The 12,646-nt window shown below is 58.4% G+C and overlaps 1 protein-coding gene across 4 annotated transcripts in view; it reads left to right on the top strand.

The window, feature by feature from the left end:
• KCNAB2 (potassium voltage-gated channel subfamily A regulatory beta subunit 2) overlaps nucleotides 1-12,646 on the top strand; it is an 86,717-nt gene that overhangs the window by 5,255 nt on the left and 68,816 nt on the right. The gene's annotated exons all lie outside the window — the stretch shown is intronic.

Consider the following 12,646-nt stretch of genomic DNA (forward strand, 5'->3'; position numbering starts at 1 on the left):
ACCCGAAAACAGTCCCCCAAGGGTCCTGATGAGGCTCCATCTTTCGCCAGCACTGGTCCAGGGGTTCTGAGACCTCACTTTGAGAAACACTCCCAGCTTGTTGTGTTTATCGGTGAACTTGCGGCTCTCGCTTCTCCCTAAGGCAGCTCACAGGGAAGCTCCGGTCATTGGAGGCTCCAATGCCAAGGGCACCCTGGGGCTTCCTCGAGTCTCAGGAATGCGTGAAGCCCACTTCTGCAGGAGTGACCTGCTACACCTGTGTCATCTGTGACCTCAAATCCTGCTTTTATCTTGACAAGCGTGACAGGGTGTCATTGTCAGTAGCGTCGTGGTCCTCTCAGAATGAGGTTTGTTGGTTGGGGATGCTGACGGTCCGTGCACTTGTCTGATGGAAGCCAGGCTCTACAGAGGAGCGGGCTCTGTCCCTCTGGTCTCATCCTGTGACATCTCGCCTCCCCCATCTCGGTAGCCTGTCTCCCACCTCTGCTCCTGGCTTCTTCTCCCCGTCCCCCCAGCCCCGGGGGTATTGCCTTTCCCTCTCAATGAGAAGAAGGTATTTTTAGTCACCCTGGCCAGGAGGTGTTCAGGTGTCAGGGACAGCAGGCCCGGAGCCATCTCTGTCCCTTTGCTTCTACAAAGGACACATGATACCCGGAACAGAATTGCAAATCCCAACCCAAAACGGCCACCTTTCTTCAGGGCCACAGGCAAGCTTTGACTTTCCTGGAGCAGCAGACCCCTCCCCGTTTACACCTGTTGGAGAAGGGAGCCAGGGGTGACTGGGGGGGGGGGGAGTAGGAGGTCCCAGCTGCCCCGGCCAGGGCACTTTGGAGGCACCGGGTTGCCCCCTCACTGTGCTTCCCCTTCATGCTGAAAGATGGGTTTAGGAGAGGCCACCAGGGCACGCGGGGCATCTGCTGGGGGGCGTGCACCCACTGTCCTAACAAAAGGATTTGTTTGGATGAGATGCGTCAACCATCCCAGGCCTGATGTCACAGCCCGAGCAGCTGTGCTTGCCCGTAGGAGATGTTGTGCTCCCAACCCCGGCTCTGTGCAGTTGCGGCCTGTGCCGGGAAGTTACCCGTTCCTTCGCTGTCCCAAAAAGGTGTGGATGAGGCCATATCGGCTGGGGGAGAAGACATGGGGTCCGGGACACATGTGTGCCCCTTGGGCCACAACAGAAGTGTCTTCAGGCCGGGCAGGTGCCACCAGACAGCATGCATCCTATGTGGTCAGGAAGAGACATGAGGCTGAAGCCAGACTGTCAGGGGGACATAGGACGGGGCACCATTCTGGGCAGGGAGAGCTGCATACAGAAAGATGAGGGACGGGGTGCCTGGGGGGCTCAGTTGGTTAAGTGCCCGGCTCTCGTTTTCCACTCAGGTCATGATCTCACGGTTCGTGGGTTCTAGCCCCACATCAGGCTCTGGGCTGACAGTACAGAGCCTGCTTGGGGTTGTCTCTCTCTCCCTCTCTCTCTGTGCCCCCCCCCCCCCACTCACTCACTCTCTTTCAAAATAAATAAAGAAACTTAAAAAAAAAAAGTGCAGGGACAGCGAGAGGTACTGGCATGACCTCAGGGAAAGGACACTGGGCCAAGCGAGGAAGCGTCTAGGGGGCTGCTCATCTTTAGAAGATGTTTCCTGCCTCTTCTGTGGGGCTGAGCTGGGTCATTCATACAGTGTGGGGAGAGGGAAGCTGACCAGGTCCCATGAGCGCCCCCAGCCCTGCCTTGAGGGTCCCTCAGGTACTACCACCTTCCCAAACACGCACATTCACACAGCCCAGGCTGCATCTCACCCATGCTTAGAAGGTTCTGGCAAAGCCCACAGAGTGCCCCTGGGAGGGCTGCAGAAAAGAGGGTTTCTCCCCACCCTCCTGCAGGCTGGTAACCATGGTAACCGCTGGAGGTGCCCAGCCACCTGCTGGGCTGTATGGGTGTGAGGGCCTGGCTGGGCCCCATGGTATGCCCACGTGGGTCCCGGGGTAGCAGCCTGTGTGAACAGTAGGAGAGGGGGCGGCAGGTGCAGCCCAGGCTCTCACCCAGCACTCTGCACGCAAAGGCATCACAAGCCAGGGGGCCCTTCCCCCAGCCCCTCACAGAGACGAGGGCACCTGTCCCCCCACTCGGCCAGAATCCCTGGTCTCTAACACAGCCCCAGTGTGAGCAGGCACTTTAACTAATACAGGGCTTTATTTCACCCGGCATTGCTTCTCCAGCCAGTGGGCGTCAGCAAAGTCCCTTCAGGCCCCTCAGTCTGGTGCCCTGTAGTCCAGCGACCCCATTTTAGGAAGAAGGAACCAAGGCTCGGGGAGGAATCCTACCTGTTGGCTCCTGACCGCTGACCTGTGTTGGGTCCCTGAGCCGCCTCGCTAGCCTCCTGTATGCCTCTGCACTCCATAGTGGCCATTGTGGCTGGTGTCTGGGCCCTCCTAGACCGTGTGCCCACGAGGACAGGGCATGTCTGTGTCATCACCGCTGCAGCCCCCAGCTCAGCCCTCAGGGGGGACGCGCCAAAGCAGGCTGTCAGCGACCATCAGGAACAGTGGACACTCCCAGAGGGCAGGGCAGGGTGCACAATGGCACGTGGAGCTCCCGTTCGCCCAGCTGGAGGCACCCTCTGCCGAGCCGGGCACGGGTGCAAAAGCGTGGCCCACGGACCTAGAACAGTCAGAGAAGGGAACCCTCTGGGCAGAAACCGAACCTGTGCCATGGTCCCTGGGACCCCGCTCCATGCATTGGACCGTCCTTAGAGGAGGGGCCCACCCATCATGGGGGCTACTCTTGCAACCCCAGCCCAGGCCTTCCCACTTCCTGAGCCAGACAGCCTGTGCCTCGTTCTCCAGGGAAATGCTTGTTTCCCTGTATGTGTTGGTGAAATTGCCTGGTGCCACGGCATCGCCCCCTGCTCCCCCCACACGGGCCCCAAGCACACTCGCCTGCCCTGGGCTGACCTCACAGTCTCCCGAGTGCCCACAGTCCCTTGAAGCAGCACACTCCGTGCCTCGGAGGCCAGACTCACCACCCGACTCCCTCACGGCATCCGTGCCCAGGGCTCAGAGCTGCAGAGACAGGTAAATGCCACCGTCCAGATGAGTCCATGAGTTCCCTGTGGCTCAGGAATGAACTCACGCCTCCCGCCCTGGCACTGCCCTCCACCAGGACTGCTTTTGGGGCTCCCCTTCTGCCCACTCCTCCACCCCAGGAACCTCCAGAGGCTCCACTTGGAGGAGCTGAGCTGCGGCACGCTCCCCACCTCATGGGCTCTGGGTCCTTACACTGAAACCATGGGACCAAGCCTGGGCTCCCTGGGGGCGGGCAGAGGCCACCCCCACTGCAGGCTCCCTCGTTTCTTCTCCCCCATACTGGCTACCCGCCAGCAGATCCTCCCCCAAAGTGTCTTACCCACCACCGGATCCAGGGCACGATCCTGGCACACCCTGAACACCAGGCAGTGCCCCAGGGGGGGTCAGGGCAGCCACGGCCTCTGGGCCTGGCACCCAGCCAGAGACGGCGGCACGTGGCGACTGAACCTGCATGCTGAGACAGCTGTCGTCCTGGGGCCGGCAGCACCGGCTGATGGCCACAGCCTCCCAGCCGCCTGGCGTCTGAACGGACGGCCTCCGTCCTGCAGCCCCTCAGCCTCCCAGAACAGATCACATGTTCAGTGCCCAGCAGCCAGGATGCCCCTCATGTTTTTACAGCCAAGCCACTTAATTATGCGGAGATAATTCCTCCTAACTGCAGACACTGTCCCAGGGCATCCGGATTGAGTGGTCCCAGGTGGCAGGTAGAGAAGGCCATGGCCCCACCAGCAGATTTGCAGGGGAGCTGAGGGCCCGGCAGTTGAGGGGGGAACCTGAATAGCTGAACGCCTTTTGTCGTGCTGTGAGAAAGAGCTGGCACTTCATCTGGATGTTGGAAGATGATGTTGATGGTGACATGGTGATGATGGGGATGATGGTGGTGGTGATGGTGATAGTGGGGATGGGGGTGGGGATGGGGGTGATGGTGGGGATAACAGTGGTGATGGGGATAGTGATGGGGAGGATGGTGATGGGGGTGATGGTGGGGATAACAGTGGTGATGGTGATGGGGAGGATGATAATGGGGGTGATGGTGGGGATAACAGTGGCGATGGGGATGGTGATAGGGAGGATGGTGATGGGGTGATGGTGGGGATAACGATGGGGATGGTGACGGTGGTGATGGGGAGGATGATAATGGGGGTGATGGTGGGGATAACAGTGGCGATGGGGATGGTGACGGTGGTGATGGGGAGGATGATAATGGGGGTGATGGTGGGGATAACAGTGGCGATGGGGATGGTGACGGTGGTGATGGGGAGGATGATAATGGGGGTGATGGTGGGGATAACAGTGGCGATGGGGATGGTGACGGTGGTGATGGGGAGGATGATAATGGGGGTGATGGTGGGGATGGCAGTGGTAATGGGAATGATGATGGTGGTGCTGGGGAGGATGATGATGGGGGTGATGGTGGGGATAACAGTGGTGATGGGGATGGCAATGGTGGTGATGGGGAGGATGATAATGGGGGTGATGGTGGGGATGGCAGTGGGGATGGGGGTGGGGATGGGGATGATGGCGGTGGTAATGGGGGTGGTGGTTATGAAGATAGTGATGGTGGTCATGACGATGGGGTTAATGGTGAGGATGATGGCAGCAACGATCGCTGTCACTGTCATTATTTGTACCAGAGCTGCCTTTGTCCAAGAACAGCCCTGCTCTTTGTCAGGCCCCTGGTTAAACCTGGCACGCATTTGCTCTTAATCGTCCCACCACCCCAGGATTGGGTAATATGATTCCCTGCGCCTCACGGGGGAGCACAGGCACCATGCCTCCCTCGGGCCATGCAACCAGAGGACGGAGCTAGGATATGACCTCAGAGGACTCCCGATCCTGTGTCCCAGACCAACCTCGTGACGGTGCAGGTGCACACCCCTGGCCTCACTCCTGGTCTAGGGTCATCGGGATCCCTGGTCCAGGTCAGCATACAGGGAAACCCCAGGAAGGCGCCGCCTGGCCCCCAGCTGGCCACCCTTGCTCCAGCTCCATTGATGAGGAGGTGAGAACTGGCCCTGGCAGAGCACCACCCCCACCCCCGACCCTGTGGGATTCCCAGGCTGCCACCGGAGCCTTTCCCTGCGTTGTGCACACAGGCCGTCCTCACCAGAAAGGGGACTGAATCTGAAGCAGCAACAGGGTGGCTGGGAAGAGGGACCCCTCCCCTGTCACCTGTCTGCTTTCCCTTCTGCCAGCGGAGACATGGGAGCTCTCCACAGTCCTCACCCAATTATGGGGGACGCTCACTGCCGGTGACTGCGTTACACCCTATTGGGTTTCCATCATTCACTTAAACATCATTTCCTTAGGGGGTTAGCGGCTGTAGTGAGGTTTGTGTGTGTCTAGGTTTATTTGCTCTCTTGAACCTCTAGGATATACTTAGAAGTAGGGTTTCTGGATCCCAGGCTATAGATCTGTATTACCCTGGTTGTTTCACCAGAAGATTGTGCCGTGTAGCCCAGAAGTAGCAACGTCTGAATGCAGTAGCTTCATCGTAGCCTCACCAACAATGGGTATTCTCATTTAAAACTATTTTTCCCTGTGAATTATGATCACCAAGGCACGGCGCCTGGTGACTGTCTTCTGCGTAGCTCTTAATTCAGCAGAGCCTTTAATGGATGTGCTGGGGTAAAGCTGGCTTTCAAATTGCTAGTGTGGTGCTGCTTGGGCAAGATATTAATCTTCCATGCCTCCGTCATGTGGTGCTAGGACCGTAATCCTCTTTGAAACCATTTGTTATTTATTCCTACAGCCCCCTGGAGAGCGGGGAGAGCCCCAGGAGCCTGCTCACAGATGCTAATGCAGGGAGAGATGCAGAAATATCCCTGTAGACTCCCCGCCCCCACTCCTGACCAGGGTGTGGAGCTAAGCCAGGGCTGGGGACACGGGGCTCCAGCGCCCCCCCCCCCCAGGTGGTCTCCCCTCCCCCAAGAGAAGGCTGTTCCTCTGCCTCCCGTACAGCCTACTGAGATCACAAGGCAGCCTACTGAGATCGCAAGGCTTAAAGGGTTCGGTGGTGGGTATGTCAGTTTCCTAGGGCTCCCAGAACAAATTACCACAAATATGGAGGCTCAAAATAGCCGTATTTACTCTCTCGCAGATCTGAAAGCTACAAGTCTGCAACCAGGGTGTGGGCAGGGCTCATTCCCTTTGGAGGCCCCAAGGAAGCGCCTGCTCCAGGCCTGTGTCCCAGCTCCTGGTGCTGCCAGTGACGTTCCCAGGTTTCTAGATCTGTCATCTGCCCCCACCTTCACATCTCCTTCTTTCTGTGTCTGAATCTTCTTCTCTTCTTACGAAGACACCTGTCACTGGATTAAGGGCTCCCCCCACCCTCCCAATCCAGAGTGACCTCATCACTGGATCCCTACCTTAATTACGTCTGCAAAGACCCTGTTGTCATATAAGATCATACTCTGGAATTAATAGTTTGACCTTTGGGGGGGGGGGGGGGGGCGGGTACACACCTCAACCTTCTGCAGTGGGGTTCTGCCCCCGATGTCCACCAGCATCCCCAGTGCCCTACAGAGGGTTCTATGACTTTCTTTCTAGCCTCCTGTTTATTTTCCCCTTGGCAAAGATCACATGTCAGGTGTTGCTGGCTGGGGGTGAGAGTTCACGAGGACCCCGGAGTGGGGACACGGGGGAGAGGGGGTTGGGGGTTGTGTCAAAGGCCCACGGTTACACCGGAACTAGGGCTTCATGCTGTCAAGAATGGGGTCTTCCCCAGCCGCATCTGCCGGCTTACTTGGAAGGCAGAACCCCCCACCCCCCTTGCCCAACCAGGTTTGGCTCAGCAGCCTGGAGAGGCTGTGGGAAGCCCAGGCCCTCCTTCTAGAGCTGACCTGAGGGTGACAAGGTGAGCAGGTAAGACAGGGCCCTGTGTCTCATTGACGGTGGATGGGAGGCACTCAGGTAAACCCCCTTTTCAGGATGCCAGCCTGCGAGGGGGCCCTGGATCTGTCAGACACGCTGCTCAGCCAGAATTCTGCTTCTCGGGATCCTGCTTCCCCTCTGCAGCTGGAACCAGGATCTGGCCCCCAACTTCGAAGGGTCACTATCGAGATGCACCTGAGAGTGAGGTTAAGAGCTACCGTCCAGGGATCCGACCCCCACTGTGTGTGAAATCGGCACACGGTCGGTGCAGACGGCCAGCCTGGAGCTGTGCCGGGCACTGTGCTAAGCACAAGGGAGGGGTCTGGCTGGGGACATGATGGCCAGAGTGTCCCAGTGTGGGGCTGGCCCAGAGTAGGTGGCTCCGGTCCCCACAGCCCAGGACCAGCCTCCCCACCTCCGATGTTGCTGCAGAAACTCACATCAGTGAGCAAGATGGCAACAGCCGCTGCTCCCCAAACAGGCTGCACAGGGGGTGGCTTCCTGCAGGGCTCCAGAGGGGAAGAGACCTCAGCCCCACCTGGGGGAGGGCCAGGTGCCCAGGGACTGCTTGGGAACACAAGACAATGCCAGCGTGGCCACTTCATGTGGACAGACTGTGAAATTGCCCATCTGGGAACACCAGGAAGCTGGGGTCCCTCCTCCTCCCGTCCTGGGCTGTAAGCGGTTAAAACGCACCCCTGTGCCACGAAGCTTGGAGCAGCTCCATCCATCGGTGGATGCCACCTAGGCTCCCTCCTGTGTCAGCTGCTCTGACTGCTGAGTCAGGCTCTGAGACGCAGTAATCAGTGCTCATGGCTGTAACCACCGGCAGAATTGCCTGTTTCCTTCCCGTCCCTGGAACTGTGTTTTCCTGCCTCCGCTCAGCTAGGACTTGAGCCGTTTGTGAGAGATGTTTTCTTTATGGTCTCTTATCATGGATGCCCCCAGAAGAGAGGGGGAAGCCAGGCCCTCCCAAGGACACTGTGCAACACCGTTACTCTTGCCATCGCAGGGGACGGGGCTGGAGCGGGGGCCCCTCCGGGCCCCTCCCCTACCTTGAGCAGCCCCTTGATTCATTGATTACCCTGCTGAGAGGTGGACACGCGCCAGCCAGGTCCTCGCAACCCTGCAGCTGCAGCCGCGGCCTAGAGATGCTACGGCCGTGATGGCCATAGGGTGTCCTTAGCTCGGTGCAGTCTGTGGGTTGCTCGGCCACCCCCAAGGGGGCCGCTGCCTCACCCCAGATCCCCACTCTAGCACCGGTGAGGAGGGAATCCTGGAGGGGAGCCATTGAGACCTGCAGGCTTTCTACTTGGTGTGAAGGGCAGGGCTTGGGTTTTGCAAGGGAAATGACCCCCTAGTCTGGTCCTGCTGTAGGAAGCTGCACCCCCCCAGCCCCCACCCCTTGCAGGGCTGCCAGCACCAGGGACAGATCTCCCGTGTTCCCTGTGCATAATCTTTAAGAGCCTCTCCTCTCAGAAGGACCAGATCAGCTGGTCCTGACACTAGAATTGGTGAGAACCCTCCTTGCCCAGCCCCATGATCTCACACTGCGTGTAACTCCCACCCAGGAGGGGCTGCCCCTTGGGAACTCAGGCCTTGGGCTGCCTCGTGGGGAGATGCCTGTGGCCTCGATCATGGTCTGGCTCCCCCGAGGGAGGCACTGGGGCAGCCCTGCCATTCCTCTGGGAGCGGGTGCAGCTGGAGCTGTAGAGACAGGAAATTGGCCTTGGCCAGGGCCCAGAAGGAAGAAAGCAACAGCGCCCCTGGGTGTGCTTCATCCCCAGGGAGGTAGGAGCAGATCCAACCCCCTCTGCCTCCCTCCAGAAGTGTGGGACACGCTGAGTCTGTTTGAAATGCGCCGTGGCTGAATGTGCACGTCCCCTGAAGACGAGCCCGAGGGTCTAGGTGGCATCGTGTGCTTCTCAAGTCCTTCTGGCCACCCCACACCCCTGTGGGGACCCTGGGCCCTCGGTCTTTACCTGCCCCGTTGGCATCTACTTTGTAGAGCAGAAGGAGGCTGCCCACGGGGTGGCCTGGGACATCAGTGCCTTCTACACGTGGGAAGGTCAGCACTACCCGTCTGGCCTGCGCGGGGTGGAGTGTCTGGCCTCTGGAAGGCGAGGCCTTTTCCTGGCATCTCTGGGTACCCAAGCACCAGCAGGCTACGGGCCACTTGGCTACCGGGTGGCGTGGGCCCATGTGTGTGCATGTACGTGTGAGTGTGTGTGCGCACACACATGCACACACCCCTTCAGATCTGCTTTCTGCTTCCTGTGCCTACACCCCCCTCCCCGAGCTTCTCACCAGGGCTGGCCTGGAACACGCCATCCGCTGGGGCAGTGCCGGGGGGGGGGGGGTGTTGTTCTGGTCTCTCCCTAGATTCTCTTGATAAACTTCCTGTAAGATGAGAAACCCCTGACACACTTTCCCAAAAGCGGATGTAAAATTAGTTTCAAAGGCAAGCGAGAACCACACGATGTCCTGGAACTCACATTCGCCCTGGGCTTCTGCTGTGGAGTCCACACGCCCTCTCCTGGGACTGCTGGGATGAGATTTTGCCGGGATGTCAGAGACACTCTCTCGCACTCGGCTCTCTGTCTGTCTCTCTTTGGCAAGATTTCCCACGCTTCAGTCACTGGCCAGCCATCTCAGGATCTGGGTTATACGTGCACACTTCCAAGCCCGTTTCTGCGTTTATATTTTTCCCTTAAGCTTTTTTTTTTTTTAAATAAGCTTATTTTGAAATGAATTTTCTGCTCCTGCAAAAAAGAGAAATCCAGCATTACTTGTCATAGTTTGGAGATAACTAGAAAAGAAGTAGGTAGATGTTGGATTCAAGAACGATCTCAAGGGGCACCTGGGTGGCTCAGTTGGTTGAGTGTCCAACTTTGGCTCAGGTCATGATCTCACGGTCTGTGAGTTCGAGCCCCACGTCGGGCTCTGTGCTGACAGCTCACCTCCTGGAGTCTGCTTCAGATTCCGTGTCTCCCTTTCTCTCTGCCCCTCCCCTGCTTGCTCTCTCTCTCTTTCAAGAATAAAAAACGTTTAAAAAACATTTTTTTTAATCTCAAGTGTGATCAGGACATGCAGACTTTGACTGTCTCTGCCTTAGGGGATGTGGGATGAGCCCTTGCTTGCCTTCTGGAGATTCAGGGGTGTTCCAGTCACCCCATCCCCTAGGTCACAGGCAGGCTACTCATGTTCTCAAAGGCGAGCTGAGGAGTCCCTCCTGCCCCTGCTCTGGTGAATATGAGAGATGGGGAAGCCTTGGGGCATCAGCCCCATATATATATCCCCTTGTTGGATTTCGGCTCCAGGGCAGAGGGCAGTTATTGGGGAGGGGGTGCCCAGGGGCAGGGCTGGCATTCAAGTGTTGAAGACTTAGACGAGAAAACTATAGGGAGCGTTCTCCAGAAATCATCGCGGATCTGGGGGCAAAATGGCATAAGGTTGTCATTCAGAGTGTTGGCTTTGCAGTTAGGCAGACCCGTCCTAGCTCTGTGCCTCTTAGAGTTGTGTGACTCTAGGTAGGTCTCTGAGAGGACGCAGATGGTACAGGGGTTAGAAATGGAAAGTGCAGGCTGCCTCCCCACTGTTTCCCACCCCCGGAGTAACCCTGAAAATGCTGCGGGGTGACCCATCTAGGCCTGGGGACCTACCGTTGGACCCTGAGGCTGGTGAAGGCCCTGGCAGATGGGGAGACGTAGCAGTCCCCCGAGGCAACAGCAAGAACGAGGACGGGACTGCCATGGGCACAGGGGCATGAGGGAAGAGGCAAGCAGTTGGCCCCAAGGTCAGGTGTGCCAGAAAAGAGGTGCAGGCAGGTGGGCCCAAGGTCAGGTGTGCAGGAGGTTCAGAGAGGAGAGAGAAGACTGGAAAAGTAGGCAGGGCTGGCCGTGAGTGGTTCAGCATGCAAAGCTGAGGTGCTTGGACCTGACAAAGAAGGCCCTGGGCAGCCATTGAGGCCTTTAGGGAAAGGCATGATGTGATAGGTCCCTGGGTGGGCAGCAGGAACAGGACTCTGGTGACAGGGAATGACCATAGTCCAGGCAGGCACTCCCAAGGCCAGCGGTGGAAATGGGCAAGAGAGGGAATGTTCCAAGGGATGCTCATGTGGACAGAGCCCACAGAGCTGGGAGTAGGAACCTCTGCTCGGGGCAGAGGGGTGACATGGAGTCACGGCTAGCCGTGGGGCTCATGGTGGCGGCCAGAGCTGAAGCTGGCGGGGGGGGGGGGGGGGGGGGGAGGGGCAAAGAAGCGTCCTGGAGGGTCGTTCAGGGGAAAGGCTCCACGAGTAGAACACTGGAAGCAAGAGTGCTTGGAGGAAGAGGAGCAGCCTGGGGTGCAGGTGGAGGTGACAGAGTTGGGGAGGTGATGGAGGTGATACAGGTGCAGGGGGCAGAGGTGATGTGGATGTGTGCGCGCATGCGTATACGTGTGTCTTCACGCCCGTGTACGCGTGCCCCTGAGGCGCCCGGCTCTCCGCACGCTTCAGGAGCCCAGCATCGTCCTGCTGGGGGTCCAGACCTGGTGGAGACTCGAGTCCGGCTACAGCCTGAGATGCTGACCAGGGCCCGTGCAGGCTGCACTGTGGCACCGGGCGGCCCCTCGGAGGAGCAGCTGGAAGATGATGTGCTCTCACCTCACCACTCACCACCCTGCTTGTTTCGGCCTCGTGGGGAGTCCGTGTTAACTAGAAGGAAAGCACCGCCCGATCGGAGCAGCAGGACATGCCTCGTGCGTTCAGCCTGTCCTGGCAGGAGGGTCTCCACGGGGAACGAGGCAGCCCCGGTCCTGCCATGGGGGGCTCGCCATCAAGTTGGGAGACAGCCAGGTGAACAATCACGAGCTCCGAAGGAGAGGCACGCACTGACATGTGACAGACGGGTCACTTTGGAGAGAGCGCTCCAGGACACTGCCTCTAGAGATGTGACGTTTGAGCAGGGACACAAAGGAAGAGCGTGCCAGGCAGAGAGACAGCACCTGCAAAGGCCCTGCGGTACAAGAGAGGAAACCGCTCCGGCCAGGGACTGAGGAGCAGGAGAGGACACCACCAGCCTCTCACCTGGATGTCCAGTGGGCAGAAATCTAGAGTGGGGCACCCAACCGAGGGAGCCCCCCAGGCGCCCCAGTGGCGCTTCCTCTATCCACGCCACTAAGAGGACACATTGTACCCCATCCATGCAAAGTCCAACTTCAGGGCAGGACCTTGAAGGCCCAGCCTTTTCTCCGGGACTGCGCAGGTCACCGTGTCCGGGAGAGTGAGGTGTGGCATCTCTGGCCTGCTGTTTTCATCAGGTAGAGGCTCTGCCGGCGTGAGAGGGCAGGTGGCCTTACGGCGGAGGACGCTCTCCAGGTGCATCGCTCCTCCGCACTAATCAGGAGCATCACAAGCAGGGTTTAAAAATACTATGCTTATTTCATTTCAGTGCAGGAGCGAGAAAGAGAACGTACAGCCTGTATGAGCAACTCACATCAAAAATAAATGAGGCAAAAAGAGTAACCAAAAATAGTACAGCATCGGAGGCAGCAGCCTGTGTCCCTCGGCCAGCTGTCCCCGGCGAGCGGCATCGCAGAGAGCGGCCAGGAGGACGGCTTTGCGTGCTTATTCCGGAACAGATTAATCAGGCCTGCAATCCGATGATAGATCAGAATTACTAGCAAAGTAAGAGCAGGATAATTA

The sequence above is a fragment of the Prionailurus bengalensis genome, chromosome C1 (genome assembly GCF_016509475.1).
Source record: "Prionailurus bengalensis isolate Pbe53 chromosome C1, Fcat_Pben_1.1_paternal_pri, whole genome shotgun sequence".
Lineage (NCBI taxonomy): Eukaryota > Metazoa > Chordata > Mammalia > Carnivora > Felidae > Prionailurus > Prionailurus bengalensis.